This window comes from Somniosus microcephalus, chromosome 11, assembly GCF_052327205.1.
Source record: "Somniosus microcephalus isolate GS21.2 chromosome 11, FLI_Smic_1.0, whole genome shotgun sequence".
NCBI lineage: Eukaryota > Metazoa > Chordata > Chondrichthyes > Squaliformes > Somniosidae > Somniosus > Somniosus microcephalus.
Window position 1 is genome coordinate 156,234,270 of NC_140997.1, and position 13,176 is coordinate 156,247,445.

Here is a 13,176-nt window from a genome sequence, read left to right on the forward strand (position 1 = left end):
TGTAGAGGGGTTACATAAGTCCCCTGACAAGATTGAGGCAGTAGTCAAGGCTCCAGCACCGGAAAATATGTCACAACTGAGGTCGTTCCTCGGGCTGGTAAACTACTACCACAAGCTCTTACCAAATTTGTCTACAGTATTACACCCACTGAACACCCTACTGCAAACAGGGGTACCATGGAAGTGGGATGACGAACGTAGACGAGCTTTCCAGAAGTCTAAAGAATTGATCACATCAAAAGAGGTGTTGGCCCATTTCAACCCAGCACTACCAATTCATTTGGCATGTGATGCATCACCCGATGGTATTGGAGCGGTGCTGTCGCACAAATTCCCTGACGGGTTGGAGAGGCCAGTAGCCTTTGCGTCTCGGTCACTAACCTCAGCCAAGCGCAACTATGCCCAGGTTGACAGGGAGGCCCTCAGCCTAGTATGGGGAGTAAAAAAATTCAACCACTATCTGCATGGGCAGAAGTTCACCTTGCTGACTGACCACCAACCACTTGTCTCCATCTTTAATCATAAGAAGGGCGTTCCAGTGATGACTGCACAGTGGTTACAAAGATGGTCCCTGTTTCTAGGGGCGAATCAATATGAAATAGAATATAAAGGCACGAAACAGCATGGGAACGCTGATGGGCTATCGTGCCTGCCATTGCCTACTGTGGAGGAAGCACCAGCAGTGGACCCTATCGAGATATTTTATTCATCAATAATTGAACGATTGCCAGTAACGAACGCGGATATAGAGAAGGAGAGCCGCAATGATCCATAAGAACATAAGAACATAAGAAATAGGAGCAGGAGTAGGCCAATCGGCCCCTCGAGCCTGCTCCGCCATTCAATAAGATCATGGCTGATCTGATCCTAACCGCCAATCTACTATCACAGAACTATCTCCTGAATCTAACAGAATTAGACAGACGAAATAGGAGCAGGATCAGGCTGCACGGCCCCTGGGCCCGCTCCGCTACACACAGGGCCATGACCGATCCGAACCTAGACTCATGTCCAAATTCCTGCCCGCTCCCCGTAACCCTTAATTCCCTTCACTTCTAGGAAACTGTCTATTTCTGTTTTAAATTTATGTAATGATGTAGCTTCTACAGCTTTTTGGGGCAGCATATTCCATGGACCTACCACCCTCTGAGTGAAGTAGTTCCTCCTCATCTCAGTATTGAAAGAGCAGCTCCTTATTCTAAGATTATGCCCCGTAGTTCTAGTTTCACCCATCATCGGGAACATCCTCCCCGCATCCACCCGATCCAACCCCTTCACAATCTTATATGTTTCAATAAGATCGCCTCTCATTCTTCTGGACTCCAATGAGCAGAGTCCCAATCTACTCAACCTCTCCACATATGTCCATCCCCTCATCCCCGGGATTAACTGAGTAAACCTTCTTTGTACTGACTCGAGAGCAAGTATGTCCTTTCTTAAGTATGGACACCAAAACTGTACGCAGTATTCCAGGTGCGGTCTCACCAATACCTTGTACAACTGAAGCAATACCTCCCTATTTTTATATTCTATCCCCCTAGCAATGAAAGCCAACATTCCATTGGCCTTCTTAATCACTTGCTGCACCTGCATACTAACCTTTTGAGTTTCGTGCACCAGGACCCCCAGATCCCTTTGTACTTCAGTACTTTCCAGTTTCTTGCCATTAAGATAATAACTTGCTCTACGATTTTTCCTGCCAAAGTGCATAACCTCACACTTTCCAGTATTGTATTCCATCTGCCAAATCTCTGCCCACTTACTTAGCCTGTCTATGTCCCCTTGCAGGTTTTTTATGTCCTCCTCACTCACTACTTTCCCTCCCATCTTAGTATCAATCTGCAAACTTTGATATGTTAAATGATATGATACGCTGTCTCGGGTATATGAATTGACGGTGAGGGGATGGCCAATACATGGCGACTCACTGTTGCCAGCATTCTCATCCAGAAGAGAACAGCTGTCAGTATGCCAGGGGACAGTGATGTGTGGATCCAGAGTGGTGATTCCACCCAAGTTAAGGGAGGAGTGCTAAATGAGCTACATGAAGGTCATCTGGGGGGAGTGAAAATGAAAAGCCTTGCTAGGGCTTATGAGTGGTGGCCGGGAATCGATCAACAAATCGAAGAGCTAACTAAGAGCTGCTTAGGATGCCAGAAGGTCCAAAATGCACCACCACATGCCCCTCTACACCCATGGGAGTGGCCCTCCTCTCCATGTCAATGGGTGCATATTGATTTCACTGGTCCATTCATGGACTCAATGTTCTTAATAGCAGTGGATGCTCATTCAAAGTGGCCTGAGGTGATAAAAATGTCTTCAACCACTGCAGAGAAAACGATTGCAGTCCTACGGTCCATATTTGCCAGAAACGGTTTGCCAGAGCAGATTTGCTCTGATAATGGACCACAGTTTGTGTCCGACGAGTTCCAAAAATTTATGAGAAGGAATGGGGTAAGGCATTACACATCCGCCCCGTATCATCCAGCCTCAAATGGATTGGCTGAGAGGTTCGTACACACCTTTAAGAAGGCGATAAAGGCCATGTGCGACGATGAAATTCCACTACAGCATAAGATGGACAATTTCTTATTAGCCTACTGAAACGCGAGACATGCAGTTACCAACCAGACCCCGGCCATGATGTTCTTTAACCAAAGGTTGAGATCTCATCTGGACTTGCTCAGACCAAATGTGCGAAGAAATGTTGAGGACAAACAATTCCAGCACATCAATGAGAAGCCGACAAGGAGCTTCAATGTAGGGCAACCAGTCTTGGCCCGTGACTATCGAACAGAGAAATGGCAACCCGGAACGATATGTACAAGGCAGGGGCCATTAATGTACACAGTGGATGTCGGGGAGAACATTGTGAGACGCCACGTCGATCAGATCTTAGCGTCACATGAACGCGTCAACCCCATGTCTCGAGTACCTGGGGATGAACCCAACATACCGGTAGCATCTACCTCAGACCCAGTAGCAGTGGAACCCGATGAACTACCCGATGAAAAGGGGTCAGAATCGCCTCTGCACCAAGAACAAGAACCTCCGGAAAGGCACTATCCCGAAAGGGTCAGGAAGCCACCCCAAAGACTGAATCTATAAATGGACTTTTGTTGTTTAATGTACATGTTGAAATGTCAATTGTTATTTGAATATTAGGGGTACTACTAATCTAAAAGGGGAGGAATTGTAGTGTAGGTGCCTTTAAGTCAGAACTACTTTTACAGCTCCTGTATACTGTAGTACCGGCAGTGACCACACCTGTATATAAGCTTTGCGTATGCCTCTGTACCCCCAGTCTTGAGACTACCCTCCTCCAGTAAAGACCTGTTTATTGTTAATGTACAGCATCCGTGTGATTATTTAATAACAGCATATCCACTGAACCAAGGATCCAACACATGGCACTCGGCATTGAGGGGCAATGGCACGTCGCCTACAACCCGCAGTCATCGGGTCCTGTAGAGCGTTTAAACCGCACTATAAAGGAAAGGCTGCGCAAGGAGACGAGAGACTCACCCAAGAAGTGGGTGGAAGTCTTACCGTTGGTCCTAATGGGGATCCGAGCCAGCCAGTCGAAAAGCATGGGGTATTCCCCACACGAGCTGATGACTGGCAGGGTTATGCGGACCCACACCCATGTGCTAGCCCCGGTGCTCACGGAAGGTCAGCTCAGAGAGGTGAGCCGGGACAGCTTTGTCAGGAATCTGTTTGAATAACTTAAACAGATTCAGTGGCAGGCTGCTAGCAACATGGGAAAACAGCACCGGAGTAACCGATTGCTGCTAGAACCCAACAGGCACCATGAGTGGGAGATAGGGGATCAGGTCATGGTGAGGAACTTCACCCGGTTGGGAAGTTTTGAACCATTGTATATGGGGCCTACAGCATTGTGGATAAGGCAAGCCCCATGGTCTATGCCATAACGATGCCCCGCCACACAAAGTGGTTCCACATTAACCAGTGCAAGCTGTTCAAAACTGAGAGTGGGGAACGGCCAGCAAGGGCGAACTGTGTTAAAGCTGGAGAGCAGCAGCCTGCAGCTGTGACAGACTCACAGACCGCAAAGGTGGGGGCAGTGAATTGTATGACTGGAGAGGCCCTCCCACCAATTAAGTGGGACTCAGGTACACCCCCAGTAGCCGGAGCCTTAAGGAGGTCTCCTCACATACCACTGCAGAAACTACATTGGTCACCCGAATATCACTTTAAACGGTCCAGCCCCAGAAGGGCCGCAACCCAAAAAGCAATGACCAACGTCAGGGATCAGTCTAAGGAAAGGGATCCCTAGCCTACAGCCTCCAAAGGTGAGGGACTCACAGGAGAGGTAGCCTTGGACAGAGAGAGAGAGAAGGGTCCCCAGCCTGCGGCATCAGGCTGCGGGGAACCCACAGGACAGGATAGGGACTCGGCAGCCACACAGAAGGGGGCAGTGTGCTGCAGCACAGGAGGACACACTCCCCCGATTAACTGGGATTCAGGAAAGCTCCCAGGTCTTTTAAGAAGGACTCTCCAGGTCCGGTGGCACAGGTCACCTTACGCCCAGGCATACAAGCTGCCCAGATTCCACAAAAGGCAGAGGCCTAACAGGGATTAGCCTGGCCGTCTGGAGACAGGTGGCAGATGTATATAGCTTTTAATTTTAGGTGTGTTTTATAGTTTTGAATGTTTTAGGAATCATTGTTGTTTAATTTAGTTACGATAAGTTTAAGTTTTGAAAATTTCGGTAACTGTGTCAGGCCAGAGAAACTTCTCGGGACATGGCTATCTGTTTTATGTGTCCCTACAGAAAGGAAATCGGCATGAGAAAGGCTCTGCTCCTGCTCGCCCTGGCATCGGTGACCGAGGAGACGTGGACAACTCCCAAATCTATGGGTGCTCGGGAGAGAGAGCACCGATCGTTACCGCAGGGGGTGGCGAATGGGGTGTGGAGGAGCTCGCCATCTACTTCCACGAGGGAAGGTGGCCAAGGTGGCTGGGGTCTAACTCGACACAGTACTCCAGCCAGGCCGGGTTCACGTATGGGGAGGCCTCCATCCCGTGCCCCAGGGTACAGATCGTTGCCACAAGCGTCAGCGTCACTGAGGGGAAACGTGTGTGTTTGACATGTAAGGGACAGATTCCCTTGGATAGGTGTTGGTGACTCAGAAAGCTGAGCAAGGATATAGGAAACCCTGCAGTCGATTGGGAACGATTGGGGAACAATACCCATCGGACGATTACAGGGACCCGAGGAGGAGTGAGTGTGTGTTGGGATAAGTGGTGGGAGTCGGAACAGGGAGTTTATGTTTGTATGTGGGGGTCAGAGAAAGTCTGCCCCGCAGGCATATCCGTCATTTTCTACAGGCAATGGCAAGAGGGGAGGGGATGGAGTCGGATTCTAGCCTGCATGCGTGCACGATCCCACACTCCCCAATCCCAGTCAATGCCTGCGAACTCGTAACCCATCCCCGAAAGCCCCTGCCCACGACCACGACATCACGGACTATAGTGCAGAGGGCTTGGTACAACTGGGCGGTGGAGGCGGGATTGGAGGCGTGTGGGGGGTTAAAATTGCAAAAACTGGCGTGCGGGCCCAACCCCGCCTCCATCCCGCCTCCAAGCAATTTTCATTAATTCGTGTCTAATGGTCCCATCTCCGTCCTGCCTCCCAGAGGCAGGTTAGGCCGTTAAGGCCATTAACAAGCACTAAATTGCCTCTATAATGCCATTTTGAAAGGCCTTTGTGATTTTAACCCTTTTCCCACATGAAACAGGCCTGTTCTGAAACACGACGGTGAAACCTGGCATGAGCACAATTGGATTGCTGACTATCAGCTGCATCTCAACCATTAAAGAGGAGATTTGATCAGCCATCATTTGCAGGTGGCAGGACTTTGTAGTCTCAGGTCTGGGGGAACTTTTATAAGGCACAACCACAGCTGTGGAAGTTTGGAGCCTGACACCCATCTCCAGTGTGACCTCCTGGGAAACCCCTCTCGCCACCCTCACTGAGCGCTTCCTCAACTGAGGCATATACCAGAAGCATGGGAGCCATTTATTTCCTTGCCTTCTGGACATTAGATAAGGACGAACACCAGCCGCAGCACCAGCAGAACCAGGAACAACAGCAGCACCAACAGCAGCAGCACCAACAGCAGCAGCAACAACGGGAGCGCCAAACTGCTGCTCACCCACCTGAAGCTGCACAGGCCAGAAAGGGCAAGCACATGGAAGCCCGTCGGCGCAGGAGATACTCCCCAAACAGGGTCTACAGACACAGGGTCAGCTACCTCAACTTGTCTGAGCTGCAGTGCCAAACGCGGCTCCGACTTTCACGAGAGGTAGTGGGTGACATCTGCGCAATGCTGCAACAACACCTGCAGGCCAGAGGACCAGGTGGACAACCCTTACCAGTGGCGTTCAAAGTCACCACCACACTCAACTTTTTTGCCTCAGGCTCATTCCAGAGATCAGCAGCAGACATCAGCGGCATCTCCCAGGCGGCCGCACACACTTGCATCATGCAGGTAACTGATGCCCTCTTTGCCATCGCGCACAATCACATCCATTTCACCAAGCATCAAGCAAGTGTCACGGCACATGCGGTTGGATTAGTTAATCTGGCAGGCTTTCCAAGGGTGCAGGGCATCGCTGAGTGCACACATGTGGCCCTTAAGGCACCCCATCGCAATCCAGGTATTTTTGTCAACCGCAAGGGCTTCCACTCCCTTAACGTTCAGCTGGTGTGTGACCACAAGGACATTTTGCATGTTTGTACCAAGTACCCTGGCAGTTGCCATGAGTCCTTCATACTGCGCCAGTCTAGTGTGCCTCCGCTATTCAGTGTGCCAGACCAACTTAATGGATGGCTACTTGGAGACAAGGACTCTCCCCTGAAGACGTGGCTAATGACGCCGTTGAGGAGCCCATCCAATGAAGCTAAGGAGAGCTACAACCCCAGCCACATGTCCACCAGAGCCATAATCGAGCAAACCATCGGTTTCCTGAAGATGCGCTTCAGATGCCTGGATAGATCAGGTGGAGCCCTGCAGTACTCAGCAGCCAGGGTCTCCACAATCATCGTGGTTTACTGTGCACTTCACAACATGGCACAGTGTCGTGGCTTGCAGATTCCTGAGGACCAAGTGTCTCATCACATATCCTCCTCAGATGAGGAGGAGGAGGAGGAGGAGAGCGAAAACGAACATCTTGCAGAGACCCATCAACCAGTGGCAGCAGTACGTGAGAACATAGCTGCCCGGGATGCAAGGAACACACTCATCTTGGCCAGATTTGCTTAGCCTAGCCAATCAAGCACTTCTGCCTCGCAGCTTCTTACCTGAGCATCGACAATGGCCAAGACCAGCGGATTCCTAGCAATTTGACCACCACACTGACAATTGCAAGTAATCCTAAGCCCTCAATGTGAAAGACCCATTCGCGAAATGACACACGCCACAACTACAGCAGTAGCCATCAGATTTTTTATTTACATTATTCATCTGATGGCTTTTTCACAGAAAACATCAAATTTCACCCAAGTAACTACCCTTGTGACTATTTGTGCAGTATCTTTCTCTTACGCGTGCTCCAACGTGGTGCTTCCCCTGTGGCTTCAGCAGATGTGGAGGCCCCTTGCTCACTTTCCTGCTGCTGCTGTCTCAACACCTTTGGTGGACATCCCCTGGGGTTGAGAACCTGTGAGGGCTCAGCAAAAGTCTGCTGCTCCTGCGGCTGTGCAGGGGTTGAGACGCCGATCTCAGTTGGGTGTGGACTCTGGTTGGGCTCTGACCGAGGGCTCTGCAGTGGCATGGAAGTGTGAGCCCTTGGAGAGGAGCCCCCACTTCCTTGATGTCTGCCACCAACTACCTTCTCATGGGTCAGGTCCCCCTCAGCGCTTGCAAGTGGCCTGAGAGCACCTTGCTGCACATCAGGGGGGCCATGGGGACCCGTATCTGCACTGGCAGTCCTACTCAGAAGGACTCCCATGAAGGTCTGGTTTCTCTGTTCAATCGATGACCATCGATCCTCCAGAGATGTCATTCTATTCTGAACACTCATCATGTTTTCTGCACTCTGGCGACTTATCACCTCCATGGAGGTTGCCATCCTTTCCATGGTGATGCGTTCATGCGCCAATGACTCCACAAAGGCTCTGCTCATGTTCGATATGGACTCTTCCATTCACTCCACACTCGCAGCGACCCTGGAGACAAAACCTGCCAGAGACTCCTGCATCTGTTCCTGGGGTTCCAGCACCGCTGATCTTATGGATGGACCCAGAGGCAGAGGGTCGACATGCAGCTCAGCCGAGCTGGGAGAGTCCTGCGCCCTCTGACTAGGACTCTCCACTGATTTCCCTGTCTCCACAATCTGCTGATGCTCACTTGTGAGCTGTGATAAACCAGGTGACAACTCTACTCTATGTCCCGAAAGTCCCACCGAGTTGTGAGTGTCTGTGCTGGTGCTGGGTGTGCTGAATTCTGCTGACGCTGCACCCTCAAAGGTTGCAGCTTCCTCTGAGGAGTCTTGAAGCTCATGCTGTTCCTCCTGGCTAGTGGGGACGGGTGCTTGCAATCGTCCTGTGGGGGAGTAAAGGAAAGAGTCAAAGATGTGATGCCAAGGTTACATGCACATTGCATATTGCAGATGCTCATTAGTCCATCTGTTAGAGCTTCCGAATCATTATCAGCGACTCATGCAATGTCAATGAGACAGATGGAAAACTATTCTGTCACCAGCTTGCTGTGATGCACCCCTCTGTCCGTCCCCCAGTTGTGCATCTTCCTCCACCCTTACGATCTCCAGGACCGCCTCCTCCCAGGGGGTGAGGTGGGCTACTGAGGGTGGCCCTCCTCCTGTCCTTGCTCGTTCTCGCTTATTGCGAGCTCTCTTTTCCTGCAATGAGGGAGACAAATGGAGGTTGAGTGAGAATGAAGGAGTGAGTGTAGAGATTCCATAGCATAGATACTTAGAAGGAGACAAAGATGGAGTGAGGTGGCAAGACCAAGGGCCCTCCCTGTGTTTTGTCAGTTGTTTTCATAGCATCACAGTGATAGGGAGTGTGAGGGCTGCATATTCGAGTACTTAGGTGAATGTGAGCATAGAGAGAGAGGGAATGGGTAAGGGTGCATGGATGTCAGTGACAAGTAGGATGTGGAGGAAGAGGTTGCTAAAGCTGAGTGCTGGTGAGGAAAGGCAATGGGGATCAGATTGAGGGTGATGGGAAATTCATACTCACTTTTCCAGTGCACAGAAGGTCATGAAATCTCTTCCTGCAGTGAATCCAGGTTCTGCGGGTTACTGATAATGAGTTGACCTCCTCTGCCAGCTGGACCCACACAGCCTTGGTCTGCTGGGGAGGCTTCTTCCTCCCTGAAGAGAGGAAGAGCACCTCTTTATGAGCTCTTGCTCCCTCAACTAAAACCTGCAAGGCAACGGCATCAAACCTCAGACCAGCCCTAGCTCTCTCGCTGGCCATTCTTCTTCCAGGTCCCTGTAGCATGAAAGGCCAAAAGGTTGGCAGTCTGCAGAAGAAGCAAGGCTTGTTGCAGACCTAAAATGCAGCAGCAATGATGACGTCATCGGAGGCGATTTTCAGACTGGAAAAACTCATTTGCCATGGGTTCCCACACGTTGGAACTCAATTGGCCAATCAAGTTAAAATCGCATCAATCTCCCACATCGATTTAGATTCGGGTGGATAACACGAAATGCGGATTATACGACCCCAGCCGGCCCCTGAATTAAAATCCAGCCCAACGTTTCAGGTCGATGACCCTTCATCAGAACTGGAAAACTTAGAGATGTAACAAGTTTTAAGCAAGTGCAGGGGCAGGGAAAGGGGGGAGGGGAGGAAAGAACAAAAGGGAAGGTCTGTGATAGGGTGGAAGGCAGGAGAGATTAAATGACAAAAGGGGTGATGGTGCAAGGCAAAAGGAGATGGTAATGGGACAGGTAAAGGAACAAAAGATGAGTCTAGAAGAGATGTAAATGGGAAAAGCAGAATCATCAACAGCTGCCATCCAAAGAAATAGGGGCAGAGGATTATGATCTGAAATTGTTGAACTCAATGTTGAATCCGGAAGGCTGTAAAGTGCCTAATTGAAAAATGAGGTGCTGTTCCTCAAGCTTACATTGAGCTTCGTTGTCAGAGGCCGAGGATGGAGAGGTCAGAGTGGGAGTGGAACGGAGAATTAAAGTGACAAGCGACCAGAAGCTCGGGGTCACACTTGCAGACTGAACGGAGGTGTTCTGCAAAGCGGTCACCCAATCTGTGTTTGGTCTCCCCAATGTAGAGGAGACCACATCGTCAGCAATGAATACAGTATTCTAACTTGAAAGAAGTACAAGTAAATCACTGTTTCACCTGGAAGGAATATTTGGAGCCATGGATGGTGGGAAGGGAGGAGGTAAAAGGGCAGGTGTTGCATCTCCTGCGCTTGCACAGGAAGGTGCCGTGGGAAGGGTAATGGGTGTTGAGGGTGATAGGGGAGTGGACCAGGGTGTCGTGGAGGGAGCAGTCCCTTCAGAATGTTGAAATGGGAGGGGATGGGAAGATGTGTTTGGTGGTGGGATCACGCTGGAGGTGGCAGAAATGGCGGAGGATGATATGTTGAATGTGGAGGCTGGTGGGGTGAAAGATGAGGACAAGAGGAATCCTATCATGCTTCTGGGAGGGAGGGGAAGGGGTGAGGGCAGAATTGTGGGAAATGGAGCAGACACGCTCAAGGGCCCTGTCAACCACGGTGGAGGGGAATCCTCGGTTGAGGAAAAAGGAAGACATATTGGAAGCACTCGTATGGAAGATGGCATCGTCAGAACAGATCCAATGGAGATGGAGAAACCGGGAGAATGGAATAGAATCCTTACAGGAAGCAGGGTGGGAGGAAGTGTAGTCAAGGTAGCTGTGTGAGTTAGTGGGCTTATAGTGAATATTGGTCGATAGCCTATCCCCAGAAATGAAGACAGAGAAGTCGAGGAAGGGAAGCAAAGAGTCAGAGATGGACCATGTGAAGGAGTGGGAAGGGTGGAAATTATAAGCAGTTGGGATCAATTACTTGGAAAAGTTTGATAACTATCTGTACATTTGTACCAACATCCTCAATGATTATGTATACAGAGATTGCTTTGAAATAAATTCCCTTTGCATTGGCTGCAATGTAAAACTGGAAGCCAAAAACCTGGGGTATCAGAATATTTTCCATTATGCTAAAAGTCACTGATGTCCTACTGCTAATAAATGCCATATTAATATAGAAATATTAGAAGGTATATCAGAGTCATAAGGGAGTCCCAACAGAGGTGACAGATTAAATTTCAATTGTATTTTTTAATTTTGTAGAGTTCATTTCAGCCTAGAGTTATGAACTTCTGAACATGAACTTAATTTATATTAAGCCTGTTATTCTCCTGATTGCATAGGAGATTTAGTCAAATACAATGAGGTGATATTGGTGCTTAATAAGATCGATATAAAATTTCAAATTGATAGTTTCTGTGCCAAAAGCACTGAAACGTCTTCTGAGCCATGGCCATACCCTTATCCAATCGCCTTCCTCAATCCAATAAAAAATGTTTTACCTAAATGTGCTTTAGAATCACCCAGATACTCATGCATAAGATTATTCTAAATATCTAATATTAATCCGTTACTAATTTTACTGTGAAGATTCTCTAAAGAAGTCCAAAAATCAAAGATCTGAGTGTGAAGGATACTAAACAATGCTGACCTTTAGATATCTATAAAATCAGAGAGAATTACATTATAGGATTTACAAGTTTGGTTGAATGTATTTATCACCATCTAGTTAATAAGCAGACCCTTCTGTAGCAACCACTTGATTTGAACATTCAACCCTACATCGTCTTCAGATATTGGAAGTTCAAGGCTTCTTGTAGCGTTGAAATTTCAGATAGTACATTAAAGCAAATGTTCAATTGCATTTCCAAAAGAGTACGGTGCAGTTGGTAATAAAGAAAAGTAACTTCAGAGAGAAGGTCTTCCATCAGACACCTTTATGTTCTGTGATGAGCCAGCAAATATCTGGTTATGGGTTCTGTTGTGTCGGTACCTTTCTACCTAGACACAATTTAGGACTCAGAACTCAGAGCTTTATTGGAAGGAAAGGAAGTTCTGGCAAGTCCCGAACAAAGAGAGGTAAACTTAACAGAGAACACCCAACCATTTATCTCCTGTGACAGCGACACCACAGGTGGGAGGAGAACACACAATAGAACACACAATACATAACATTTCCTCCCCTCTTAAATGGAAGGTCCACATTATTCCTCAACAGGTAAGTTACTTTCAATGCACTCAACGAACCTAGGGTAGAGGTAGACTGCCTCAAACCCTGGCTTTACCCTGTGGTTTATTCTGCCCCAGTCTTGTGGGTAAGTCACTAAGCCTACAGATCCAAGCGTCTTGGAGGCCGCCGCTCTCTGACAGGATACCGGCAGTCATCGCTGGCTTCCACAGCAGTAGGCATTGACACAGGCCTGGATGGAGAAGGTGCCTGTGTCAGTTGAAAGTCAGGAGTTTGCACAGGTGGAACAATCTCTTTGACTTCCTGTGTTGGAGAAGAGCACTGTGGCAAAGGATGCTGGTTTGCGGTATCACCCGGAAACAGTTCAGGCCAACCAGCCGTTGGAGCCTCTGTGGCTGTCTCTGCTCCTAGCAACAGTTGATCTGTGTGTCTTCTCCAGACGACGTCCTCAGCAGTCTCAACCGTGTAAGACACAGGGCCCGTCTGCGCGATCACTGTAGCAGGAACCCATTTCGGTCCAGTGTTGTAGTTTCGAGCTAGGACGTGCTCTCCAGGGTGAAACCGTCTCTCCTTGGCTCTTTTCTCTTTCTTTTCAACTTGAGCTTGTTGTTGACAATGGACAACCTGTTCTGCCCTTGGAGGTTTGAGTAAGTCAAAACTTGTCCGCAACTGCCTCTTCCTCATGAGCGAAGCGGGGGAAGTTTTGGTTGTGGCATGCGGCTCGTTCCTGTAGGACAACAGGAAGCTGTTCAGACATTGGTGGATTGAGCCCTGACCTTGCGATGCCTTCAAGGCGTGCTTCAAAGTTTGCACAAACCTTTCTGCCTGGCCGTTAGTAGAGGGATGATAGGGCGCAGACCTGATGTGTTGGACACCATTCACATGCAGGAAGGTTGCAAACTCCTGTAATACAAATTGT